Source organism: Macaca mulatta, chromosome 12 (assembly GCF_049350105.2).
Source record: "Macaca mulatta isolate MMU2019108-1 chromosome 12, T2T-MMU8v2.0, whole genome shotgun sequence".
NCBI lineage: Eukaryota > Metazoa > Chordata > Mammalia > Primates > Cercopithecidae > Macaca > Macaca mulatta.
The window spans coordinates 133,841,560-133,854,975 of NC_133417.1; the positions used below are offsets into that span (position 1 = coordinate 133,841,560).

Genomic DNA, 13,416 nt, shown 5'->3' on the forward strand with positions numbered 1-13,416 from the left:
AAGCTTTCAAATGAACAAAAACTTATGAAAAATTATCATCAAATATGAACCACACCTAATAGAGCTGTTCTGTTGTTATTAAAATAAATTACAAAGGATATATTTCAGGCAGAAACAAAATTATTTCAGACAGAGGGTCAAAAGGTGCAGAAAACAATAGTTTTGACAAGTTAATTAAGAATGTTACAATTTCTAGTATAATGATTAAAAGGATAAAACCAGGTATGAACAATAAAATGCAGGAAATGCGAGGGTTGATTTGAAACTCAAGAAGAACAATAATTATATTGAGAGGAATGGAACTGGTCTAATTAAAAGGCATGGATTTTCATGCTGAGTGAGAGGGGAAAATGTCTGTATGCAGTTTATAAAAGACACACCTAAAACCTGTGGAAAATTTTAAAATAAAATGTCAGGAGAAGATATCATACAAGTAATACTGGGTATTAGGGAGGTGATTTTCCTACCTCAGACCAAAAGATCTAAAGGACAGATGAATTATTATTCAGATGATTAAGATTACTTTATGATAATAATAAAATTTATGAAGAAGAATAAACATTCTAAATCTGTACATAGTTATTAACGTGACCTTAAATATAAGAACTATAAAAATGACAAAGCCAAAAGGAGAAATAAGCAAACCCAAATCATAGGAGGAAATCATAACCTAAGTTATCAGTAATGGATAGAAGAAACAGACAAAGTTAATAGTAAGAATTTATAAGATTTTAATAATACAATTAACAAATGTAACCAAATGAACATACTGGACTATAAAACACTGCACGTTATAAGTACATAATATACTTTTTTTCCCCCAAGCACTTCTGGAACATTTACAAAAATTAACCATATGCTAGGCCTTAAGGATAAGTGTCAAAATTTTTAAATAACTAAAATAATAGAGCATATGTCTTCTTATTTCACTAAATTACTAGAAATAAGAAACAAACTAAAAAAATCCCTATATGCTTAGAAAAAAATTCAGGCCAGGGGCCAAAGCAGTCACAAAGAAAATCAGAAAAAAATTGGAAATATAATATATCAAAATGTGTGGGAAGCAGCTAAAGCAGTAGACAGAGCAAGAAGAAAGGCTGGAAATCTGTGTTGAGACACTTAAAAAAGAAGAGTAAAATAAGCCCAAAGAAAAAAATAGACACTATATTAATAAAATGGAAAACCGGCATATATTACACAGGGTGAACAAAGATAAAAGCAAATTTTTAAAGACCATATAACTGGTAACTCTCTAGAAACAATGGTCAAGTAAGAAAAAAAAATGAGAAGGCACAAATGATCCATATCAAGAATAAAAGGAGAAAATTACAAAAGATGCTGAAGACATGCAGATTAACAAAACACTAGGAATGGCAGCCACAGTGCATTGAGAGACAGCAAGCTGAGAAGAAATTCAAAGAGAAACTAATAGAGACAGCAATGACTTCTTTTCCGTAACACACATTCATCTTGTTTGTTCCTCAGAGTGTAATATGAAAATCCATGAACACTACCTATGTGAATATCATCATGTATGCTTTAGTAGACGGAAAGCACAACATAAAACACCTTAAACAACAGGATTCTAGGTGACTTGTCTAACAGGTAAAGGCACCAGATTTTCTTCTTAAAACCACCAATATTAGCTCAGCAGCCTGAGGTTTCGGTGTACATTACAGCAGGAGCCAAAATGAATATCACAAACCAAGGGAAAAAACAGGGCTTTTGGAGACGGAAAGACCTTGACTCTTAAAAGCATTGGAACTTCAGGGAAAGTTGCTTCATCCCCCTCAGTCCCTATTTCTCATCTGTCAGCGTGAGTGATGTATGACCTAGTCACAAGGTCATTAAAAAGATGACATGAGATGATTCAGTAAAACACAGATTCTGGAACATATTGGGTTTCAGTAAATATGACCTCCATATGTTTAACCAGTATTTGACAATCATTATACATATATCTATAATTACAGTACAGAAAATGAATATAAGAAAGGGAGGATATAGTAATTCTTTAAAAGATATCCATTGCGCCAAGAAAATGACAGAAAACAAACCACTTTTCACTATAAAACTCCCTGCTGTAATAGTTTGTTTGAAATGGCTACAGTCTGAGAATTCTATTCTAACTGCCCTTAATAAATGGCATCTTGTGAAACTGGGTGCTGTGAAATTACACACAATGCAGACATGAAATGAGATACTATTCTGGCTTTTAAAAAATAAAATTTGGATGATCCTTTTAAGTAAGAATGTGGTTTAAAGGTCTTGTAATTTTTCATCAACATTCTAGTTTAGATCTGTTAGAGAGGTTTGAAAGGAGAAACAATTGATGTTAAGCGTAAGGCGAGCTGTACCTAAGGAATGGAGGCCCTGCCCCCGGCCCCTCTCTTCTGCAGGTGTTTGGTTCTTTTAAGTTTATTCGCCCCTCAATTTGCTTTTATCTACATAAATAATGCTATACATTGCTATATAATAATCTCTTGCATGTTCTTTTCCTTGGAACATTTGCCCGTACATATTTCCTTAAATGTGTGTACCTTAGCATCTGCTTATTTGACTGATTCACCAACTCAAGAGAAGAGAACACGAATGTTCCTTTGTACTAGGATTGTAAACCAGATCCATCTTGGGCTTTGTTTTTTTTCTTTTTCTGTGTTCATGGGGATTTCCATATGTAATAAAAACCCTAGAGTTCACCTAAAGAAGAAATTGTTCCCAGGTTCTTATCACCAAAGGCAACCTCTTCATAAGGGACATAGACAACACTGGCAGGTGAACCACAAAAGAGCCAGCCTCTCCTGAAGAAGATATTCAGTTGTTTTGTCATGACATGTATTAGCCTGATGATTGGTGAGGAGAAGCGATGAAGTGGAAGGAGATTGCAAAAACACTGCTGTGGAAGAAAGCAGGTTTTAAATAGGGTGGATATATAATTTACCAGATTGAGACATGTTGAGGATAAAGAAGAGGCTATTCATAATTATGCTGGGAAAACAGGTGTAAACCAGTACTATCCATGGCAAAATAGGACATATGGTCACCTCATTTTTAACTTTTGAAAATATCTATCAAAATATAGTTCTTGAGCTAAAATTAAAATAGCACAGTGCCTCTTCCTAACCATATTTATTTAATGTGATGTTATGAAATGAGTGGATTCTGGAGCCTGTCAGCTTGAGTCTAATTCCCAGCTATACCACTTACCAGACACGTAAAGTTCTGAGTCATTTGACCTCTTCGTTTTCTAACAGTTTCGTCTATGAAATGTGAATGGTAATAACAAAAACTACATCAGAGGGTTGTTACAAAGTTCGAATGAGTACTGTGTTTGTCACGGCATTACTCAACTTTCGCTGTGGTGACAAAGAGCCCCAAATCTAAGTGGCTTACAACATTTATTTCTTGCTTACATTATTGGAAGGATGTGGGCTGGCTGGGTCCTAAGTAGGCTCCCTTTGACTCAGTTGGGCTTGACTCACTATCACATGTCTTTTTATTCCAGTCCCAATCTGAAAGAGAAACACTACTGGGCCTCAATGTTCTCTTGCTGAGGGCAGAAGCCCAGAGATAGCAAGAAACCTCATTAATTCATTTAAAGCTCCTACTTTGGCAAAGTATATTTACACCCACTAACATTACATCATCAAAGCAAGTCATCAATCTCAGTCCCCAATTAATAGGGTAGTGACATGTGCTCTGCCTGCCGGGAAGAAGGCAAGAGTGAGACATGAGTGAATAATTGAACAAATTATACCATCCAGTTCAAAATTTAAAGCAATTCTCGGTATCTAATAAGCATTTCTATAAGTGTTAGGTGCTGCTGTTAGCAATAAATGTACACACAACGATGCTTGAGTACCTATTAAGTGACAATATTGTTATACATCTTGCAGTGACTAAGACCTCAATGTTGGTGATTGTGTTTACATAAGAGAAGCAATAAATGCACAAACAAGAGCAATGTGAGTTATTTAGTGCTATGTAGAGAATTAAAATGGACTCCAGTACAAACATGTGCTTGCACAAGTTTGTGAGGGCCAATTGCATGCATTGCTTCCAAACCCTGCTTTTGGTGATTGATTACACGTCAATAGTTTGAAATGGACATGACAGTAGTGCTTACAACATGGACATTGGCTAATGCTATAAATCAGATAATATTTATTTATTTACTTTAAAAAATTTTCGCTGAAGGGAGATCTGGTTGTTAAACTTTATGAGAACACTATAGGTCACGTAAATCTTCCCCCTTTTCCCACCTCCCTTTCTAATGCAGCCCAACAGTGCAGGGTGATGGCAGCATAAACCAAAAATAAAATTCTAAGCCCCCTAGCCAATTAAAAGCATCCTTCCTCTCATCCTAGAACATTCTTAAGGCCATGATAGGAAGTAGGAGTTGAACATGCCTCATTATACCATCTTCTCGTTGGAATTTAGGTACAGCTGTCCAGCATTAACATTAAAACAGAAACCTTAAGACAAGCAAAGCTTTCAAACTAATGAAGACCACTGCACATTTCCACATGTTTTGTTTTGTTTTCTTTCTTATATCATTTTTTTCTGCCCTGGTTTCTGGTTGACTTGAAGATGCTGACTAGCTCCTTTCATCTCCTCTAACTAACCTTGGTGCCTGGCCCCTCCTCCTCTCCAGTGATTCTTCCTCTGATGCATACTTAGCACTCAGTATTCTCCTTTTATCTGTGTCATTCTAAAGAAGATCACTATCACTATTCTAAAATGCCTTTGTTTTTGTTCCCCATCTGCTCTTTTAAAATTTATTTTACCCTTTTATGATTTTTTAACTTTGAAACAATTCTTAAAACATTCAAATTCTTTCTATAATTATAATTACCCGTAATAAAGTATGTAAACATCACTTGCTCTCATCCCTTCTTCCTCCAAAGGACATCATCCTTTTAACTGAGAATGAGGTTACTTCAGGCAGATGCAGTATTAATTAACCACCACAGTCACTATTACCTATTTCGTTTTTTCCATTGTTATCAGTGTGGCCAAGATTTTCTCATTAATTTGATTTCTTGCCCATACGTTAAATTTCAGTTTTCTTATTGTTTAGTTACCTGGAGCCTAAAAATAATCTTCCTTGTTTCTTTAACGTTATGATAGTGGAATATCAAGGGTAGAGTAGAAGGAATGGCCTGCTCAAGTATAGGCAATAAGGATGTATATTGTCTTTAAAGGATTTAAACATAATGATCAAATCAGCTAAAGGAACTCTACAGTCTTGAGTGTTAATATTTGTCTAATGCATTTCTAAAGAGCCTGCACTAACAGATCTTTGAGATGCATGACTCATTGTCTCCTCTGAATATAATGTGCACTGTTCTGCCACAGGCATCATCAACCTGACCAACCTGTGTGGCTATCCGTGTGTCACATGGGGCCCACCCACTTCAGAGAGTCATTTCTGTACTTCCCTGAAAACGGAGAGAATGCCATTTTGATTTATTTCTCACACAGCTCCCCCGATGACCTAATCCTTATGCATTAAGATGACTGTTTCAGCTCCCACTTTGGTTGCAAGGGATACTTCTTCTTCCCACCCCAGATACCCACCTTTCCCATCTTATTCTGCCTCTGCCTGTCACATCTATTATCTCTTACAGTTTTAAGTCATGGACGATCATCCCTGTCACCCCTGTGATATTTGACAGCATTCTGCACAATCTTACAGGTTAGACTGGATTTGCAGATTGAAAATCATCATACTGGTCTAACAGTAAAGAGAAGCCTGGGTTACCAACAGGGCCAGGTCTCAGGTGAAGCAAGTGAGTCACTTACCTGGGACACAAAATTTAAGGAGATGGTAAGAAACTCAGTAATTAAGGTAAATAATGTGTTAATGCAGTATTTAAGAACAATTGAAATTAATGCAAAAAAATCCATGATGAACAAAATATCAAAATTTATAATAAAGACAGGGTCACAGTACTGATTTTCCCTTTTGGCCCAGGTTCCCATATAGTTTGACACAACACTGGTTACAACATTCAGTTGTGAAAGATACAGCAAGAAAAATGGCCAGGAATCTGCTTGAGGGTGAGTAGTTAGGAAGGGCCTATTTGAGGAAGTTCAATTTAAGCTGAGATCTAAACAGTAGAACAGAGCCTGCCAGGTGTGGTGGCTCACACCTATAATCCCAGCACTTTGGGAGGCCTATACAGGCGGATCACCTGAGGTCAGGAGTTCGAGACGAGCCTGGCCAACATCGTGAAACCGGTCTCTACCAAAAATACAAAAATTAGCCGGGTGTGGTGGCGCGTGCCTGTAATTCCAGCTACTTGGCAGGCAGAGATAGGAGAATTGCTTGAACAGTGGACAAGAGAATTGCTTGAACCCAGGAGGCAGAGGTTGCAGTGAGCCAAAATCGAGCAACTGCACCCCAGCCTGGGTGACAGAGTGAGACTCTGTTTCTAAATAAAAAATAAAAGAACAGAGCCCAGAGCCAGTCGTATCAAGGAAGGGAAGAGCTAGCCAGGCACAATGAAAAGCTGTTCCAAGTTTCTGAGCTGGCAAGGCACTTGGCATGTGGAAGGAAACCAAACAGAACCCACAGGGCTGGGATATAGTTGTTGAGGGGCAGTGTGGTGGGAGAGGAGGACAGAAAGGCAAGCAAAGGTTTACTCTTGTCAAATTTGAAAATCCATATTCAAATTTTATTTTTAGAGCATGGAAAGTCACTGGAGTATTTTAAGCAGAGAAGTGATTTGCTCTGATTTTTGTTGTAAAAAATGTTTTTGGATTTATGTTCTATGGATAATGGATTTAGGCTTTTAAGACGGGAAATAATGAGTTCCATTGTGGGTATGTATGTAGTTTGAGGGGGCTGGAAGTTGTGGGATATTTCGGTTAATAGTTTCAGTTTAGGGGGAAATGATCATTGGTGGATATGACAAAGGGCAAGACAGAAGGCATGAAACGGTTCCTTCAGAGAGTACTTAGGCAAATGTGAAATCATGACATAATGATAAATATAAATTTGTTATTTGTCCTAGGTTCCTGGCACAAAGCTCCTTGAATCCTTGTAATTCTCTGAGGGATAGGGGTGATAGAAGCATCATTTGTTATAATATTTAGTCTTACTCCCTAGATTCCTGACGCAAGAGCATCTAAGACCCTTGGCATCTCTGGAGTCATGAGAGTGTCTTTTGTGTGCTAATGAGATGACTGGTAGCTGGGCCACCTAGGTAGCTTCAGGATGGGGGCTGGCTGTGAGAAAGACCTAGGCATGTTTAGAAGATTGGAACTTTCAGCACTACCCTTGACCTCCAGGAAGGGGAGAGTGACTGGAGATTGAGTACATCACCAATGGTCAATGATTTAATGAATCATGCTTATAATATGGAGCCTTCATACAAGCCCTCAGCAATGGAGTTCAGGAACCTTCTGGGTTGGTGAAGACATCTAAGTGCTGGGAGAGGGGTTCGCCCAGAGAGGGCACGGAAGCTCCACACCCCTTCCCATACACCTTATCCTGTCATCTCACTTATTTGGCTGTTTCTGAGTTACTATACTGAGCAAACCAGTAATAGTAAATGGTTTTTCTGAGTTCTGTGAGCCATTTTAGGACATTATCAAACCTAAGAAAAAGATCTGGGAACCCTCGATTCATACCCAGTTGGTCAGAAGTACAGGAAGCCCTGGCCTTGTGATTGGAATCTGAAGCGGGAGCAGTCCTGTGGGGCTGAGCCCTTCACTTGTGGGACCTGACATTAACTCCAGATATATAGCGTCAGAATTGAATTGCAGGATGCCCAGTTGGTGTTGGAGAATTGGTTGCTATGGAAATAACAACAGTTCCTACCACATTTGGTGTCAGAAGAGTTCTGTGTCTAGAAACAGATTATAGTAGCAAATATCCTGGAAAGTATAGTTGGGTTGTAGAGAATTTTGAGTCTCCCTCTTGATATTTATAGGCTTGAATTTAAGGTGACATTAGCCAGCCTAGAGATAACAGGCACCATAGAGTTGCCAGGATACAGATGAATAGTTGGGTGAGAATATGTGGCCAGTGGCATCCAGAATCAAGTAAGCTCTTCCAAAAGTCTTCAAGCTAGCTTACTCTCCATCATTGTTTCATTGGACCAGTGACTTTGAAACATGTAACCATTAAGGAGAATATAATGATCAGTGTGATAATTAATTTTATGTTTACCATGGCTGGGCCATGGTGCCCAGACATCTGGTCAACCATTATTACAGGTGTTTCTGCAAAGATGTTTTGGATGAGATCCGCTTTACATTCAAATCTGTGGACTTTGAGTAAAGCAGATTGCCCTCTGTAATGTAGATGGGACTCGTCCGATCAGTTAAAGGTCTGACTAGAACGAAAACCTGACTTCTCCTGAGCAAGAGGGAGTTCTGCCTGCAGATGCCCTTTGGACTTCGTCTGCAACATTGGCTCTCTCCTTGGTTCTACAACAGGCTGCCTTTAGACTCAAACTGTAACTTTTTTCCCGAATACCCAGCCTACCAGCTTCCCCCATCAGATTTTGGACTCACCAAGACATACATATACATATGCATTTATATAAATGTATCTATACACATACAAATATATATACTAATATATACATTTATATATGTATAAATACATATATAATATGTGTAAATGTGAGCCAATTCTTTTGTTATTGTCATGGTTAATATTAAGTGTCAACTTGGTTGGATTGAAGGATGCAAAGTATTGTTCCTGGGTGTGTCTGTGAGGGTGTTGCCAAAGGAGATTAACACTTGAGTCAGTGAACTGGGAAAGGCACACCCACCCTCAATCTGGGTAGGCACCATCTAATCAGCTGCCAGCGCTGCTAGAATAAAGCAGGCAGGATAGAGTGGAAAGAGCAGACTTGCTGAGTCTTCTGCTCTTCATCTTTCTCTCATGCTGGATGCTTCCTGCTCTTGAACATCTTCAGCTTTTGGACTCTTGGATTTACACCAAGAGTAGCTCTCAGGCTTTCAGACTAAAGGCTACACTCTCAGCTTTCCCCTACTTTTGAGGTTTTGGGACTGACTTCCTTGTTCCTCAGCTTGCAGATGGCCTATTGTGGAACTCCACCTTGTGATTGTGTGAGTCAATCCTCCTTAATAAAGTCCCTTTCATCTGTACATCTATCCTATTAGTTCTGTCCCTCTAGAGAACCTGGACAAATACAATCATCATGTGAGCCAATTCCTTAAATCTCTGTAGATAGATAGATAGATAGATAGATAGATAGATATAGGTATACATACATATACACATACATGCAATCACCTATGTTAGAAAGTAAGGTGAGATGGATGCTTGCATAGATACAGAACACAGATGTAATAAATGACAATGGTCCTTTCTGAAACAATTAAATGAATTGTTGCTAATCCCACAAAATATCATAGTTTCGTATAAAGCATCATTTATTGCAGACACATCTAGACTCCTTCATCTCCCTTTTGTTTTTCATTTAATCTTTCAAGCTACCCCATGAGTGTGATAGAGAAAATTTGTTCACTTTCAAGGGAGAATAGTGAGGAACAGTGCACTGGTGTCTTTTGAAAACTGTCGTTACATTTTACTAATTTGCACTTTTTAGAAATTCAGTTTTGCTTTGGAAACTAATCCACATTGTATAGTTTGCTGGATTAGATAAAATTTGAGATTAGCTTTTAATTACTTTTCCTCACATATGGATAGAGGTTTTACTTAAAAGTGTGCAAATCAGTATAAAAATTGGTGGTGAGAGGTTGCTGATTCTCAGCCAAGTAGAAAGTACATCACTGACTGATGTTTTCATTTCTTATGAAATAAATATATGTGCATCCCAGTTGCAAGAGTGGGTAAGACTATACTGTAAAGCGAGGCACATTGTAGATGTTATGGAGTGACCTAGTTTTCTGAGCAGAAACCTCTAGTGTTGGATTTATGAAGACACAGCCTTCAGAACTCAAGTGATGACGAGCTATTTGCATCAGGATATAAAAACATCATTATCCCACATCCTAAGTGATATAAATGGAGACACCAAGCAAACGACTTCTTGCTTATAAACCCAAAGTATCTAAAAGCAGGAGAAAATGCCTCTTCAGCATTTGGTGCCCTATTTAACAAAAAGAAGATAAGGTGTAGATAGAAAAGCGCCAAACTTCTTGCATGTAGGATCAGCCAAAAAAGAGAATCAGTCAATTGTTTGGGAATGAAATGACACAAAAGAGTATGTGGCAACAGCTTTAAAGAAGAGAATAAACCAGAGGTGGTCATAAAGCGGCATGCAGGCAAGTGTCTGTCCAGGGAGGAGACATTGAAGCGGGAGCTTAGGAAAGTGAGATACTGCAGGAATAATGTTTCTCCAGGTTTGCATGCTATTTAATTCTATTCAATAATTGTATTGAATTCAGCTAAGTATATTTAATAAGACATGGTTTCAGATGTTTAGTTTTGATAGTCTTTTGACTTGTGCGTTTGAAACAAGTCTGCTTATTAATAGCAAAGTTGTCAGGTTGGATCTCACTTCCCATGCATTGCTGAATTTTCACTGGCAATTTCTCCAAAGGAAAGATTCTCAAGAGCTTTCTCTGTGACTCTATTAGCAGCTTTAGTAGGGCTGAGAACCTGAACCAAAGTTCAAGGGATTGTGGCGGCTGCGGTGTGATCATGGGAAGAGAAAAACAGGGATTTTAAAAAGAATACAAATGACAACATAAAAAATTATAGACGGAGAACAGATTAGTGGTTCCCAATAAGTGGCTGTGGTCATAGAAGGGTAGCAGGTGAGGTCTGCTGAGGGAGCTGTTTTGGTCCCTGACTGAAGTGGTGTTCACATGAACCTATACACATGCTAAAACTGCACAGAACCAAATACATATGCAAAGGAATGTATGAAAACTGGTGAAACCTGAAGAAAGTCTATGGATTGTATCAATGTCAAATTCCTGATTATGATATTGTACTATATTGTTGTTGTTGTTTTGTTTTATGGGGTTTTTTTTTTCTTTTTTTTTTTTGAGACGGAGTCTCGCTATGACACTTGTGCTGGAGTGCAATGGCGTGATCTTGGCTCACTGCAACCTCTTCCTCCTGGGTTCAAGCGATTCTCCTGCCTCAGCCTCCCGAGTAGCTGGGACTGAAGGTGCCTGCCACCATGCCCAGATAATTTTTGTATTTTAGGTAGAGACAGGATTTCACCATATCGGCCAGGCTGGTCTTGAACTCCTGACCTCAAGTGATCCGCCCACCTTGGCCTCCCAAAGTGTTGGATACAGGCGTGAGCCACTGCACCCATCCTGTACTATAGTTTTGCAAGATGTTACCATTGGGGAAAACTGGATGAATGGTATAGGGCAGCAGTTCCCAACCTTTTTGGCATCAGGGACCAGTTTTGCGGAAGACAATTTTTCCATGGACCAGGGGCTTGAGGGGGTGGTTTCATGATGAAACTTCTGCCTCAGATCAGGCATTAGATGATCAGAAGGAGCACACAACCTAGACCCTTCACATGCAGAGTTCACAATAGGGTTTACACACCTATGAGAATCTGATGCCACCACTGATCTGACAGGAGGCGGGGTTCAGGCAGTAATGCTCACTCACCGGCCGCTCACCTCCTCCTGGGCAGCCAGGTTCCTAACAGGCTGTAGATCAGTACCAGTCCACGGCCCACGGGTTGGGAACCCCTGGTACAGGGAATTCTTTTGGTTTTTTTCTTGTAACTGCATGTTTATTTATAATTATCTTAAAATTACAAAATTAAAAACAAATAATACAGACCAGTTTTTCACTTTAGCCATTCTAATACATGTGTGGTGACATGTCATGTGGTTTTAATTTGTGTAACTTGCACTTATTGGTTTTTAAATGTCTTCTTTAGTAAAGTGTCTTCAGATTTTATATCCAATTTTTAATGATCGTTTTCTTATTATTTTGAGTTTTGATAGTTAAAAACTATATCTGTTGAAAAGATCTTATCAAATATGTGTTCTGCAAATATTAGCTCAGCCTATGGCTTTTCATTTTCTAACCAGTGTTTTTTAAAAAGAAGAAATTTTAATTTGATACAGCTCAATTTGTTGGATGACCCTTTTGGTATTATATCTAAGAACTCATTGTTTAACCCTAGTTACAGAGATTTTCTTCATACAAAGTGCTGGTAAAGATAGGAAAGAAATAAAACTGATACAATGCTGGTGGAAAGGTAAAATGTTACAACCTCAGGGAAAATATTTTTGGAGTTTATAAAAATGTTAGCATATTCCTATTATATGACTTAATCATACCACTCCTCAGTATTTACCCAAGAGAAAGAAAGCTTGCAGGCATGAAAAGACTTGCATATATGTACAGTTTGTGAGAATCAAAAGCAAGCCACTAATGTCAGGAAAATCCTGACAAATAGAGCCAGCGAAGGCTATGAAGAGGGAGTTCTCATGTTTGTATGCCTGATAAAGAAAAAGATGATAAAAACCACAATCTTGTACAAAGGTCATTGCAACCTTACAAAAAGAAAAAAAAATTGCAAAGACATTTGCCCAGCAACTGCCCGTCTAACCTGGGACTAGTGTCACCCTTCTTATTAATCCTTGTAGTTAAGGATAATTATTTCAAAAACAATTATGTAATCCTACTAGCTTTTTTCCTTTAAAAGAACTCTGTCTTTCTTTATTTCCCTGAATACACACATAATTTACTATAACATGTGTATTCCCATTGCAATGCTGTAGTCACAAATAAATATTATTTACTTTTTCAAAGAGCTTCTCTCTGTTATTTAAATTGAGATGTGTATGCTCACATAAGCTTTATGTTTAATAGCCTAAAACTGGAAGCAACCCAAATTTCCACCAAGAGAAGAATGAGTGAACAAATTGTGGTATATCCATACAGTGATATACTACTAAACAATAAACATGGATGAAACATTGATGCATGCAACATGAATAAATCTCAAAATAATTACACTGAGTAAAAGAAGCCAGAAAACCTACATGTACATACATACAAGAGTAAATATTGCATGATTCCATGCATACAAAAATTCTAAAAGTACAAACTAATCTATATTGACAGATGCAGATCTTTGGTTGCATGGGAAGGGAGATAGGGAAGGGTGAGAGAAACATCACGAGGGAACATGAAGGTGGTGGATTCACTCATTATCTTGATTGTGGTGATAGTTTTACAGGTGTATACATATGTCAAACATATCAAATTGTACATGTCACATATGTGAAGTTTGTTTAATAAAGCTGTTTAAAAATAAAGAGCACTCTTGCTTCTCCTTGGGCTGTCAAAAGCTGCTGCTGGGGGAAATGACAGAGCCCCTGCCTACTTCCCCAGACCCTTCTCTCTTGCCAGCAAAAGTCATGAGCCACTGCGAGAGGGACAGAAAATGCTCCCGCTTCCAAAGCCCAGAAAAAGATTCA

At 38.2% G+C, this 13,416-nt stretch overlaps 1 long non-coding RNA gene across 1 annotated transcript in view; it reads right to left on the reverse strand.

Annotated features, from left to right (window-relative positions):
* The window catches only part of LOC144333585 (uncharacterized), a 125,861-nt gene extending 124,085 nt beyond the window's left edge, over nucleotides 1-1,776 (reverse strand). The window contains exon 1 of the long non-coding RNA XR_013402342.1: nucleotides 1,570-1,776. This is a non-coding gene — a long non-coding RNA (uncharacterized LOC144333585). The remainder of the gene's footprint in view (nucleotides 1-1,569) is intronic.
* Between the last annotated feature and the right edge of the window lie 11,640 nt (nucleotides 1,777-13,416).